Raw genomic sequence first — 15720 nt, forward strand, 5'->3', positions numbered from 1 at the left:
ACACATAATGCCCAAATAACTGCATTACCATTATTGCAAATATTTATTATAAATCTTAAATCTAAAAATGGTGTGTCCATTCTTAAAGCCAACATAAAACCGACAACCCAAACTGAGTGATGGGTGAAACTGGACATCAAATGATAGAGGGCAAAAAAAGAAAGATTCACTTTGAACTCCTGCTGTGTAGATCCAGCCAACAATACTGAACAAAACACTAAAAACTGCCTCTTTGGCTCCTATTTTTCTGTCTCTTTTACTTAAAGGCAATAAATCACAGGTTTGGTGGGGTGTATGTGTCAGTGTGTATATAAGTGATTTATCATAAAAGCTGAATGACATAGCTGACTTTGTTGGAGGCAGAAAGAGGACATACAGGGTGTTTCAGCGTGCACTCCAGTGTCTGAATTTCTCAGCAATTTACTCACTTTGGCTTTTGCAAATGAGGCAGGCGAGGAAAAGAAGACGTTTTTTTAAATGTACTGTGGAAGCACAGCAGTCTCTGTGTTGTTATTGTTCTCTATTCAAATTATTTCGCCAGAAAATCGTGATTTAATTTCTATACTCTGTCACATTCAATTAAAATGGCACAGCTGCTAAATTTGTAGCTATTGCTTTATTCATTTTGATGGTTATGATGTCTACCTTCTCACCCACCGGGCTGCTGGGTATCATGAGAATCGGCCTCAAATGCACTCACAATGTTCAGAAACTTACCATCAGTCTTAAATTCTCTACAGTCAGCAAACTCTTATTTAAATTACGTTCCTTTTTAAGAATACTTTCATTTGAATAGTTTACTTTTTATCTATTTAGTATGTGTTTGCTATTTGTTAATTAAATTAATCACTTCTGAGTTTGGTTTCTCTCAAGGTTTCTTCCCTATAAAGTTTAGGGATTTTTTCTTGCTACTGTCACTCTAGGCTTACTTATTAAGGTCCACATTCTGTAAAATTGCTTTGAAACAGCATTCATTGTTAAAAGCATGATACCAATATATTTAATATTTGTAAAACTTAGCTCTAAGATCTGTCCTTCATGAACGAACCATGAGTCTGAAGTTGAGAGAAAGACCTTTTCAGTGTTATATTTGTTGGCTGAATTTATAAAATATTTAGCTGTATAGCAACTTCACGTCTGTTATACAGATATAAGAAGCACAAGTAGTATTACAGGACAAGAGTAAACACTAGGCTTGCCTGATATACTGATATAGTTTGGTTCTTGGTCTGCAGACCACTGATTAGTTATGCCATCTGGTTTGTTAGAAAAACCTGTAGCTTCACCGACCCTATATGAATAAATTAAATTACATTTTTAATTTTTAATTTAATTTAATATTTAAATTATTTAAATAATTTAAACTCCTGATCCAAACAGATATTTTAGGGAGCATAGAGGTTAAAAACATCCTTACTTGTGGCTTGGCCATCTTTGCACCACAGTTTATCCAGACTACATTTTTTTAATAGATATTTTAAGGGTGTTTGTTTATTTATTTATTTATTTTATTTATTAACTTATTCATCTTTAATAACATACTGTAATGGTCTGGTGCCCTGTTCACAGGGTATAGTATTTATACCCAGTGTAATCAGAATGTACTTTTAACAAAGTTGAATGAATTAAATAATTAATTAATAGACTATGTGTATTTTAAATTGCATAGAACACTGGGCACAAGGTGAGACTACACCAATTACAGGGCACCAGTCCATCCAAAGGATTCTTATAATCACTTTTAGAATATTTGAAACTGTAAAGCTTATGCTGTGTGCCATTAATAGTCCCTGCTACACCACCAGTCTACCACATAATATATGTTGATGTATACATATAGATGGTCATCCAGGACCCACATCATTTTCAATAAATGATCAGTCAAAGTAACACGGTTTTGATGTGATAGGTGTTTACAAACTAGAAACGAACCCCTGCAGAGCATCTGCACTCTTTATGTTTCTCTATTATGTCAACACTGTAGCTTGTTACAAGAATTTTGCAGAGGTTATTACTGCCCTCAAGAGTCCAGACAAGGAAATTACTATCTAAACAAGAGAAACTGTACAATTTAAAATTTTATCCAACTTTTACTCACAGAGTTTGAAATACAGGCGCTCTGTTCCAGCCAGAAGCCCAGTTGTTAATCCACATTAATCACTGTATTAAATGTGAGCTTTATCTACTCATTGACTCATGATAGTTTAAGCCATTCATGAATTCGCTTCGTCAGACAGTTAGCTCGGAGCACTATGAATAATATTAGACGTGAAGTCATACAGAGGGAGAGAGCAATACGGCCTGGTTGAGTTTCTCGTACTCATGCTGCCTGTCTGGACGTGGATCAAGAGGAGACCTTAAATCACATCCTTTGAGGGAGGCTTTTATTCTTCAGGCACTTCCTTTCACCCACATTACTGGAATCTCCTCCCTCTGTGGGCCCTGAGGAGGGTCAATATTCCCCCTAGAGATTACACTATCTCTAGTGCACCACCGACCGACCTGCCAATCACATTTCCTGCCAGGTATAAATAAAATGCTACTGTGGTTTAGGGAAGTGTGCCTTGGTTAGAAGCTCTCAAGTGAAGCTATAGTGAGCACTCCTGAAAGTTGAAAACATCTCTTTGTGTATTGATTTTATTTTTTCAAAATTCAGAATTTTCAGTAAGTCAGCACCAAGTAAACACTCCATCTAACCAGCTGGTTAAGATACATAAATACTTTTATATTAGTATTCTGTCTTATATCTAACACCAGCACTGTGTAAACACACTGCTTGATTTGACTTGACTTGACTTCTTCGTTAAAGAAAGTGATGTTTTGTCAGCCACTGTTTCAGTCTCTCACATTATAAGTTGAAATATATGCACACAATTACAGTAGAAAAGAAGGAGTTGAATATTTTACTGATCTGTCATTTAAAGATGGGTGTCCAAATGTTATTACTGAACAATATTTGTTTCATATCCACACATGCTTGGAATATCAAAAACTGCTGAGTCTGAAAGTAGTTACCAGATGTTTTTCATTATACTAATAAATAATGACCAGGGACAAATATATGCCCTTAAAATTGGGTTTATATTTATTTATATAAAATGCACATTATGTTATTTTATCTTTAGTATTCATTAATAGCACCATAGCACCTCCTCCCTAAGAAAATGAAGATAAAATTTAAGCCAGAACAATGAAAACATCATCCAGGTGCAGATCTAAGCTCTGATAGTGTTTAAGTCGTGAGAATAAAAAGCAAATTTCATTGTATTTGTTTTAAAAGGCACTTTAAATATATTCATCTGTGTTCATGTATTAACATATTTGCTTTAACAATCCAGTCCACCGTGCTCATGGATAATGATTGCATGGGGGTTTGGATAAGAGATCAGTGCTGAGATCAGTCTGCATTAATAAAATGATATACTTGAACAACTATAGTAGTTTTATTCCTCATACATACAAAGCATGTCATGCATATTAGGATATTTGTTCCATAATGTCCACATATGGGGACAGTTAAAAATATTTTTCCAGGTCTCGTAACAGAAACATTGCATGTTTTTCTCTCATTAAAAGCCATATTGTATTACGACAAACACAAACAGAGATCAAGATTGTGTTTTTTTAAATGTTGAAGTACTGTGTCATATGAGTGAGTCATATTCACTATGAGTCACTATTAGTCATTAAATCATCATATTTTTATTCCTAGAACAGCATTAAATTACCACCCACAAGAGTGAACGCCATGCATAAAAAAGGTTCATCAATAACAAATGAGTTGTTAGAGAGTATATACTTGTCAGATACTTTTTATGCATGGCAATATACGGGTATTCAGATTGCTACATATGTAAGTAAGTAATCTTTATATCTAACAAAGTAAATAAAGTCATTTACAAACCAGCATGTAACACAAAAAGGGGACACAAAAAGAATTTAAATATTTAATGGCTAATTCTTAAAAGCCAACTGTAGGGCTGCTCCACAGTTTTCGATCGCATGCAGCAAAAGTCATTAAGATTGCCAACAGCTCCTGGTTAAGGGATCTCAGAGACCTTATAATCAAACAATTTCACAATATAACAAAGAACTTTACACATTTGCTGTACTGTGTCAGATATTTGATGTTTTCTGCAGTTCATCTGACCTGAGACAGCCTTCTTTTACCAGGATTCTTCATTATTTCACTGCAGCTGTCCAGGTCTGGTGGCTACAGAGCCACATTGTTTCTGCAATTCTGGATTCAATCCTCCTTCTGGTCACTTTCTGAAGAGTTTTGCATGTTCTGTGTTTGTTACTCTAAGGATGTAAGAAAGTGATTGTGTGAGTGTGTATTGCCCTGTGATAGACTTCATGGTGTGTTCCAGACCCACAGAGACACTGACCAGGATGAAGTAGTTAATACAATTTATTTAATAAGCAAATACAAAAAAAAACACAGTTAAAGTAAGTGCACACTTATTGTATTGCAGTGTCTCTATAAGTGTATCTGTTAGTCAGTAGATTCTTAGAGATTGTTGGGAACCTGACTCGAAGGAGTACTGACTCCTCTAGGGAAAAGGTGTGGCAGGAGCATCCATACACATTTCCACATGCTTCTAATGACATGCTGTATTAAAACCGAACTGGATTCCTGGGGTTTCCCCAGAGTATGGATGATTTAAACCCTCCTGACAGTGTAAGTGAGTCACACAGGTGTAAGTACTAAGAGAAAAGTAGCTTTTGTGATGGAAGGATGAATCTGGATGAATCTCTGGGGATGAAGGTTTAGAGTATCTTTGAAGAAGTGGCTGTTTCTCAGCATCCAACCAGTTCTCTGCTTTTTCTTGACACTTCTCCATGTTCCTGTAATTCTCCTCTGGTCTCCTCTGGCATTCAGGATGAGAACAGCTTGGCTTATCCACTCTCATTTCTGAGTTTGACTGTAAAAGCATGGACAGTGATGAGATACGGTTGATGGCCCGGCGCAGAGTGGCGATCTTGGACAGGCGTTTACCACAGAGGTTGTGCTGGAGAGCAACACGTAGGGTGTTAAAGGCCTGATTGTAGTTCAGGATCCGCTGGCGCTCACGTACATTAGCAGCAACCCTGCGAGCTTTAGAACGGGCTGGCCGTATACGCTTCTTAGCTGCACAGACATCTTCCAGTTTGCACTTCGAAACAGGAGTGGATTTCTTCAAAAGCTCCTCACTTGCACTGTCCATGTCTAGGCCTGATGCACAGCTATCCTGCTCATCCTCTGAAAACTCAGACTCCGTGCTGGTCAAGCTCATGGCTTCAGAATAACTCATGTTTGAAAGCAGTAAGGCTCTGTTTCTGTGTCTGTGTAAAAAATGAAGGCTGTGCATTGAGTTCTTAGACTCTCCCCATGTTAAAATCCTTCACCGATGCCTGCTTAGTACGCTTTGGCTTTGCTGAGACCAAAATGTGCTTTTAAAGGCTTTACGAAGGTACATCACGTGGGCCGGCTGGCCACTAGCAAAGGTGTGCTCAGTTTATAAGTGGCCTCTAGGCAAAGCAAGGTATCATTCAGCAGCCACTGACACACCTCCTCCATTCACACAGTCTGAAAAATGCAAAAGCGAGCACACCTTATGTAGTGCAAAAGTGTTATAGATGAAAAAGGTAAGAGAGAGTGTTTTGCCTAGACCTGTACTTATAAATGATATTTTAAGACATTTACACATGTAGTCGGGTCATTGACTACAAAAATATTTTACACAAACTTTTATACATAATATATTTTGTATCTGTTGTATAATCAATGCAATCATATTTTTTCTTTACATGTTTATTGTATAAATCAGTTATAAACTGGAATATGAATGTCACTACACATTAACCTGTATTTAACAATAAAAATCATAGTACCATCTGCATTTAAAAGGCATCGAAAAGATAATAGCCAGAATCTAAGTCTCTTAACATCCTGGGGTTATAATGTAAAATACACCCTTTTATACACCGACTAGGCATAACATTATGACCACTGACAGGTGAAGTGAATAACACTGATTATCTCTTCATCACGGCACCTGTTAGTGGGGGGGATATATTAGGTAGCAAGTGAACATTTCATCCTCAAAGTTGGTGTGTTAGAAGCAGGGCATAAAAACTGGGCGAGCGTGAGGATTTGAGCGAGTTTGACGAGGGCCAAATTGTGATGGCTAGACAACTAGGTCAGAGCATCTCCAAAACTGCAGCTCTTGTGGGGTCTTCTCAGTCTGAAGTGGTCAGTATTTATCAAAAGTGGTCCAAGGAAGGAACAGTGGTAAACCGGCGACAGGATCATGGGCGGCCAAGGCTCATTGATGCATGTGGGGAGCGAAGGCTGGCCCGTGTGGTCCGATCCAACAGACAAGCTACTGTAGCTCAGATTGCTGAAGAAGTTAATGCTGGTTCTAATAAAAAAGGTCAGAATACACAGTGCATTACAGATGAGGGCTGTTTTGGCACCAAAAGGGGGACCAAAACAATATTAGGAAGGTGGTCATAATGTTGTGCCTGATCAGTGTATAAGCATAAGCTATTTTGGCTTTTTTGAGAGAGAATTGTCAGTTCAACAAGAATATTTAACAATGAAAGTTTACAAATCATTTAGCATTTATAACCATCTACCTTACATAATATTGTAAAAATATTCAGGAAATTAAAGAGAAATCACAATCTGTGTAGGGAAACCACTGTTAAATGAGTGTGATATCTAAGCTGTTAGAAAGCATTGCATGAGAAATCGTAATTCTACTGCGAGAAATATAGCCAAATGTGATTAAAGTACTTTGGAAAACCATTGTCAATAACACAGTCTACAGCCGCTCAGGGGGCACAGCGGTAAAAACACACGCTGAAACCAGATCTCGGATTTTGAATACATCGTATTAAATCTCAGCTCTGCCTGCCGGCTAGGCTGAGCAGCCACATGAACAACGATTGGCCTGTTGTTCAGATATGGGTGAGATTAAGCCAGATAGGGGGATCTCTCTCATGACTAATGCAATTACGACCTCTGCTGGCTGATTAATGGCGCCTGCACAAAGATGAGAAAAGAGTGCTCTCAGGGTGTGTCTCTCCGTACACAATGCTGCGCTGCACTGCACTCGTCAAAGTGTAGGTGATAAGATGCATACGGCATGCTGCCCACGTGTCGGAGGGGGCATGGGTTAGCTTCGTTCTATATAACACAATCTACCGCTGCATCAAGAAATGCAACCTGACAGAGATAGCCATACATCAACTCTACACAGAATGAACACAGATTTCTCTGGGCCTGAGCTCATCTCAGACAAACTGAAAATGCACTGTGGTCAGATGAGCCCACATTTCAGTGTGTTTTCAGAGAAAAATGGATGTTAAGTTCTTTGTTCCAGAGATGAAGAGGACTGTCCAGACTGTTATTAGTGAAATAGTTTTTAAACTGGATCATTTTAGTTTTTGTCGTGAATTACAAGTTTTCTCAAAACAAAACAAAGCCAAGGCTGTAGCAGAGTACAAACTGAGGTGGGTGTACACACTGTCATAAATATTCAACTATTCCACTGACATGACCAGACAATAAACCTGACAGTTCAAAGCAGAAAAGAAAAAAAAACAAACACTTTATGGTTCCCTCTCTATTTTTCCTCATCCTCCTTCTCTCCTGGCTGTCGGATTGTTTTTCTCATGAGCAGAACCGTTTGTATAAATTATGGATGACAAGATTCTGAAGCTGTAATAAGGGGATGCCATGCATTCTTTGTGCCTCTGACTGGGCTCCCTATATTTATCATTTATGTGTGAATTTTATTCATTATTTGTCCTCCCTCTTTCCTTTTAAAGATGGATTATAGTAAAAGTACATGAAAAAGTTAATTTCCTTTAACTTCAGGGCTGCATTGTTGTTTATGCCACCATGTAGTGTAAACTGTGGGCCCTTATACACACAAGTGAATGCCTTTGGAAATCCAATCAATTTGCAACAATTGAGTTCTGGACACATGTGAAGGATAATTAAAGTAAACAGGATGCGCCTGTCAGAATTTGTAGTGCCGCAACAAAGGCTCTAATATTTTTGTGAATAAGCGATTTCAGTTTTTGATTTAAGTGAGTGAGTGATTAAGTTTAGATCAATGGGTATAAATGGCAACTATATCCTTTCAAAATCAAATCCAACATCAAAAGCCAAGGGGTCTGAATACTGATTGAATCTACTGTACATGATGTAAATATGTCATGCTGTTATACTCTAGGCTTTTGTTTAATTATAGTGCCATATGTTTGGGATGATAATATTTTAATGATAATTTGGTAAACAAATGACCACTGTGGATAATGAGCTCCAAAGTCTATTTCATGACAAAATTAAAATGCTTAAAATTAATACTTATATACCGTACTGATCAGCAAGAGTTTGACTTAATTTACAATGGACAGTGAACCTTAAACTAATTGTTGCTTTTAGGTTCCTTTTAACCCAAATTTACAATCTTTTATGTCAAACCATGTAGCTAAAAGCTATTTAAAGGAAATGGTACCCAGGCTAGGGATTAGTTAATGATGGGAGTGTTTCTACTTGTTCTTACTGCAGTGCAGGCTATTTATTGTTATACAGGACCACAGGCCGGCCTGCAGGCAGAGCTGTGGCTCAAATAGCCTCACTAAGATTTGAGATCGCATCAGTCAGGTGGGTGGAGGGATTATGGCACTGAGACACTTCCATCCTGACAACATTTTAGTGCAGGCCACTAAGTGAATGATTATGAGTCCAACCTTCTTAGTAACCTCTATAAAGAGCTTTTTCTGACTTTGCCTAAAGAACAAACAAATGAATGGGTTTATACAGTCATAAGCAAAGTGTCATGACATGTATGAAAAATTATTTTTTGAAAATTGTTTCATAGAAACAACCCACATGTGTAAAGCACATGCAGAAGTTCATTCAGCCTATTAACAAAACTAATAGGAAACATTTTTGATTCTGTCTTTCAAATACCTCACTCTATATGTCTACAATATGTACCCATTAAGTCAAAAGAACATTGCGAGATCAGGCACTGATGTTGGATGAGAAGGCCTAATTCACAATCAACAATCCAATTCATCCCAAACGCATTCTTGAGGTCAGTGATTGGTGCATGTCAATGGAGTTCTTCCACAGATGCACAAGTCAATAGTCTTTCTGAAAGAGGAAAGGACCCTCCTCAAAGAGCATATAATTCATAATACACATTTTAATCACATGAACAAGATAATTAAATGGTTGTCCACATTTTTGGCCGTAAATGTATCAGGATTTATAAATTTTTAAATTATAAACTGTATTTTTAATGTAAAAAGATAATTAAGTACACTTTATAACAATTATTTACAGTCTGCAGCCAAAATTTCCATTAAGGTTTAATGATGTTTAAATCTGGTCTTTAAAAAGGCCATGAAGGATGCTTATTATATTATATTATATTATATTTATTATATTATATTATATTATATTATATTATGTTATGTTATGTTATGTTATGTTATGTTATGTTATGTTATGTTATGTTATGTTATGTTATGTTATGTTATATTATATTATATTATATTATATTATATTTATTATATTATATTATATTATATTATATTATATTATATTATATTATATTATATTATATTATATTATATTATATTATATTATATTAATTACATTATATTATATTATATTATATTATCCAGATAATAAAGATAGTAAAAATTATCATTTTAGCACAATATGTTGTAGTATTGTCCTGGAATATTGTAACAAGCACTCGTTTTGCAGAGGGGACCTTTTCCTCTAAAACTGCCTCATATTTATTGACAGTTACACTAAATAATAGACTCTTGCCAAGGCCAGGAAAAAACCCAACTGTCCCTACGCTGAAAGAAGATTTCTTGGGATGTTTATACTAATCCAGAAACCACCCACAAAACCCACCAAAAAACAGGTCCATCATGGTAAGCTGCCATAAAAAAGCCCAATTAAATTGCCATGTCATTCTACATATACTGTACTTCATGATTTTGTTACGCACTTCAAACAGATTTATTTAATGTAACGTAAATAAATATGTTTGTACATATTTGTGCAGATTGCTCAATATAAATCATAAACCTTGTTTTTTTGACAGTCAGGTGTGAAGATGTGATATCCTGGGGGGTGCAGAAGGTGCTTTCCACTACAGTAATAAAAGGTAAATTGGTTTTTGTTAGCGGAAAATCAAGTTGCTTAAGTAAGAATTACAACACCTCTCTTCCTCTACTTGTTCTGCAATTATAATGTAATGTGCAGGTTGCTTAAATACAGGTCTGTGGCTACTGTCGCTCTGTATTTGCTCTGTAATTTAAAATAAGATGAATAACTGAATTCAACTCAGTTTCTAAAGAGAGAAATAGCAACAATCTGCAAAAGCTTTACTGACAATATTCTAGACAGTTAGTCTTTTATTATTAATTAATGGACTAGAGAGATCTTACAAACTGGATACAGATGGGCTACAGGTGTAGCTACTAAACTGGCTCTGGAGTGTAGGTATTAAAAGCAAGTATATTATTCATTCTAAAAGCATACTGCACCTCGAAGGGCCGTTTTACATTTTTACTTGGAAAAAAATGTTTAGAGTTTTCTGTTTTTGGTGAAATCAGACACAATGAAGTTCACACACTGAGGAAAGTCTGTAAGACTGCTGTGTAAGTGCTCATGTCTAAAAGCACAGTTTTTTTTCTAGTTATGTTAAGAAGAAAGAGTTTCTGAACCCATACTCAACAGTTTGAGTGTCAGGATAGCGGTAATTTAGGGCTTTCTTGCACCATTCACCCGTGGGAACTCGATTGTTTCCATGAGCCTGAGTGGTTTGCAAACACTTCAGTCAACAAATGTAACAACAAAACATAAAAATTGTCAAGACTAATGACAATGTTTTAACACTAAATATTTTTTAATGGTACCAGGTGGAGCCTGTTGTAGGTACAATGCTATTAAAAAAGTATTTGCATCTTTCTATTTTCTAATTGTTTTCTTTGTCAAATGAGTCTTGCAGAGGTTTCTGCCTTGCAACTTTAACACGGATACGATTTGAGATGTGTTTTTTTTAAGTTCACTTCAGCTGGCCTATAGATAATGGCTCACACTGTGGTTTGCTGGAGTCTTAGAGCCTCAGAAATATGTGTTTACATTTAAATTTTTGGCATTTAGCAGACGCTATTTTTGTATCCAAAGCAACTTACAGTACTATGACAGTATACAGTCTGAGCAATTGAGGGTTAAGGGCCTTGCTCAAGGGCCCAACAGCAGCAACCTGGCAGTGGTGGGGCTTGAACCAGTGACCTTTTGATTACTAGTCCGTTACCTTAACCACTAGGCTACAACTGCCCTAACTGCCTAATGTGTTAAATAATGTTTTAATCTAGCAGAGCTGGCAGTAATCAAGCCTGGGTGTGTTTTGTTAACTGAACTTACCTGAGGTGAACTAAAAGGAGCAAACAGTTTCTGAAATTTAAATAGTCAATAGCAACAACTTTAGTGTTACACACTTTTTTTTTATCTGTTTGCAGGGCTATTTTCAAGTGTTCCTTCAAACCAGGTATGAGCTACTCTTGATGATATTCATTTTTATATATTTGTGGCACAAAGTCCTTAGCATATAGTCTGATAACAGTAATAAAAGAACTGATATTCAGTTATAGAAATGATTAATGTGTTATTGGCGTTTGTGTTCTAAAATGTGTTGTTTTTTTGCCTAGGGTTTTTTATGCAATATGATGTTTTGCTTAATGATCTGAAATCATTCTGTGTGACAAACATGCACTAACAAAGACAATCAGACAGTGTGTAATAAATTAAGCTGAACACTGTTGATTTAAATAAAAAAAATTCAACAGTATGAATCTCTTAAGAAAATAACGTTCAAAGGATACTACGTACATTTAATTACTAGCTCATTCTTAGCCATCAGCAGATTGTATAAAGAGCTTCCGTACTTGTTGTTCTCTACTTAAGTGACGTGCTTATTTCGGGGTTTCCCAGACTCAGCAGCGGTAGCTTTAGGCAAAGATAATGGTGTAATGGAAATGTCTGGGACCTCCAGTGTTTTCGTTCATAGGCCTCATAATAAAAAAGTACAACAGTGCATTGTCGGCACATGCCTGTCGCAGATCTCTGCAGAGGAGATTATGATAAAGTAGGGTGTCCTGCTCTACTATATGGGCAGGACTGTGGTTTTCATCCATTATGTGACCTTAGAACTGGGGGGGGAAGATGGAGGGGAGAGTAAAGCAAGGTGAAAGTCACACTTTATTTATTTTATGCACTCTCACTTATTTATTGTTATTTTATTTAACACAAATTACATGAAGAAGCTAATTAAACCTTAAAGATCAATAATATTATAACTGATAATAGTCTATATTCTGCCTGTAGTTTAAACACAGACAACACCCTAGACATGTAGTCTACTAGTTACTGCCATAAAACAACACAAATGTCTAACATGAAGACAGTTTTAAGTCAGAGTAAGTTAAGCAAGTTACTTTTGCCTCCAATTTTCTCTACTGCTGCACCTCCACTCCTGACTGAGGAGAGCCTTAACTAACACACGACTCCTCTGACACATGTGCAGTTGCTGACCGCTTCTTTTCACCTGCACAAGGCAGGTTCATATGGGGATTGCTATCGTGCACAGAGTTATGCATTAATCTTCATTATTCCTTGTCTCATTGTGCAGATGCCATGGACTAGCCAGCAGAGGCTATAATCGTAATTGTAATGATGAAGCCCTCCCTCGAACGAGCCAGTCATTTTCTGTGTAGATGCCAGGCCAGCCATTAGCAGGGTTGAGATTCGAATTTCTGAGCTTAAAATGTCAGCACTGGTGCACCACCTGAGCTCTCTTTTTTCCTTTGGTTCGGTTGGTCTCTTACTGGCGTGCCAACTTGTCTTCTATACATTCATTAAGAAATTGCAGGTTTTTGTTCAGGTGTATGCCACCACCTACTGTATGAAGCAGACGCTTTTGTCCAAAGCGACAAGCAATTGAGAGCTGTGGGCCTTGCTCAGGGAACCAACAGGGGCAGCTTGGCAGAAGTTTAAAATTGAAACCTTCTGATCACCAAAACAGTTTCTTAACCGCTAACCACTGTGTTCAAGACCATGTCCACATTTATTCATTTGAACAAAGAGAATCATTCAGCTAGTCAGTCATTTAAAAGACATTTAGGCTGCCTGTTTATTTATGCTAAAGAGATTTAAACATGCTTGGATTGATTTATTGACTAAGGGTCTGTATGTTTATTGCGCCCTACAATAAAAAGGTTTTACATATGACATCTTAATAATAGTAACTGTAGCTCCGATGACATTTTGCTGATGGAGTGTGACAAAAGAAATAACTATCGATAAATCTGGCTCAGTGGTGTCTTTGAGGCATGTTAGCTCCTACCTGTAAACTAGCATTAACGCAGAGTGATCTAACATTACTCAAATCATTGAATTCCACCTTTCATTCACTGACAATATCATTGCAGGCCTGATTTATGCTTGAAATGACATTACTGTAGTCTGTGTAAGGTTTTTGTGGCAATGACATGTCCTGTAATTGTTATGGAACTGGAATGTCAGCTAGTCCTTTTTTCTTTCCATGGTTAAGATCAAACAGGAACATGACAGGTATATAAATTACTCACAGTAATGGGTCCGTAGGGCTTAATTATGCTTGACACAACTTGTTTGGATATGTAGTTTATTTTTTTCATTTATTTGTCATATTTTCATCATTCCAACATTCCAGTACAACAAGTCAGTGACCAAAGCTGAGAATCATTCCCAGGCCCCCAGGATATAGCACCCAAACTACAAGCTGTATCACCATGTCATTACCTGAATTTTCCACTTGGAAACTTGATTTTGTTGGCCTTTTAAATGCAATTTAATCCAATTCAATCAATGCATTCATAATTGGCAGCATGGTGGGTATTGCACCAAAGTCCTTGGTTAATGGTTTGAACTTGCCACTATATGGTAAGTCTGGGATGTTTATCCTGTGTATATAGTGTTTCATCTTTACACCTGAACATGGATTGGATCATCTCAATTGTACCTAAGTCTAGATAAGTAAATGCCTAGTTACAGTTTCTTAAGATGGAGCAGCACAAGGTTCATGTGTTTCCAGATGACACCTCACTCACCACAACCCTAATCAGCTTCAAGCATTAATCAATGTCAAACCAATCAAACTTTGGACTGTACTTCTATCCAATGTAGATGAATGCAGCTTTAGCCCAAAATGGTGATGTAGCACCATCTTGTGGGCATACCACCTGCAAGCTAAAAGCTTGGAGTCAGGTACAATGTTGCTAGCATGGGTTGAGTCTCCTAAAAAAGCAATCAGAATATATGAAATGTGTTAGGTGTAGAAAATGGTCACATTCTCACATTTAGCAAACTCCTCATACTTCCTCAAGGATCATGTAGTTAACAGGGTGTGGTATGTCTAATCATGTTTCACTACACTGAAGCCTGAGAGAGAGAGAGAGAGAGAGAGAGAGAGCCGTAACCGAGCTACAGAGAGAACATACAGAAAACGAGCACAAATAACTACGAAATAAACTTGTTTAATGATGTTAAATCTGATTATTTCATGGCGCTTATGTTTTAAAGTAGAAATAAACACAGGCACATCTCTGCACAAAAGAGGATTGTTCTGAAACTTAATGCGATGCAACCACAGCATGTCTCTTCTCTGTAGTTTCTTCTCTTCTTTTAAAATAAATCTTTTTTTCTCATTTAAGTGTTGTTTGAATTAGGCCTACATTTAAGGCAAGGTAGCAAAATGTTCATGATTGTTCATCATTGATATTAATATCGGGGCTGTCTTATAGTTTACCCAGTAGCGCTTCCCGAGGAACGAAGAGTCATTTTTTTGAACGGCTCTTTAAAAGGAACCGAGCCAAAAGATCCGGCTCCCTTCAAGGAGCCATAATTCCCATCACTACAACCAATCAGTGAGCTCCAACCGCCCACCCCTCCTACCCCTCCTACCTCTCCTTTACTGTGGATGCGTGAATGTCTTAAAGTCTCAGTTTTCAAGGTAAACCTGAAGCAGAAATTTGGCGCTTCACATTTTTTAAAATACCGTCAACATTTTTAAATACCGCGGTATACCGTAATACCGTCATACCGCCCAACCCTAACTCTGTCTATAAAATTAGGGCTGGTTTGGGGTGTATAGTGATACATTGGTGCCTACAGTGCGTTGTAAAGTTAATGTGGCATATTTTGGGACGTTTTCTGTTACATTGGCTGCTGTAGTAAGTGGTGTATGTGCATGCATGTCACTACTATGTAGTGAGTGGAATATCCTATCACACTGGAGCTTGTAGTGAGTAGTGTAGTGCACTATGTGGTAAACATGGTGTGGTTTAGGACATGTATCACCACACTGAAGCCTGTATTGTGTGGTGTAGTAAATATGGCATAATTTGGATCATTGCATTTTAAACTGCCATTTGTAGTGTGTTGCATAGTGCATGATGTAGTGAGCAGAATATCTTATCACACTGGAGCTTGTAGTGAGTAGTGTTGTGTAGTGTACTATGTGGTAAACAGGGTGTGGTTTGGGACATGTCTCGTCACATTGGAGCCGGTAGTGAACAGGACAATCTATAAGCAGTGAATATGTTGTGTTTTAGGACGTAACCCGTCACATTTGCACTCGTAGTACGCCGGGT

Source organism: Trichomycterus rosablanca, chromosome 20 (genome assembly GCF_030014385.1).
Source record: "Trichomycterus rosablanca isolate fTriRos1 chromosome 20, fTriRos1.hap1, whole genome shotgun sequence".
Taxonomy (NCBI): Eukaryota; Metazoa; Chordata; class Actinopteri; order Siluriformes; family Trichomycteridae; genus Trichomycterus; species Trichomycterus rosablanca.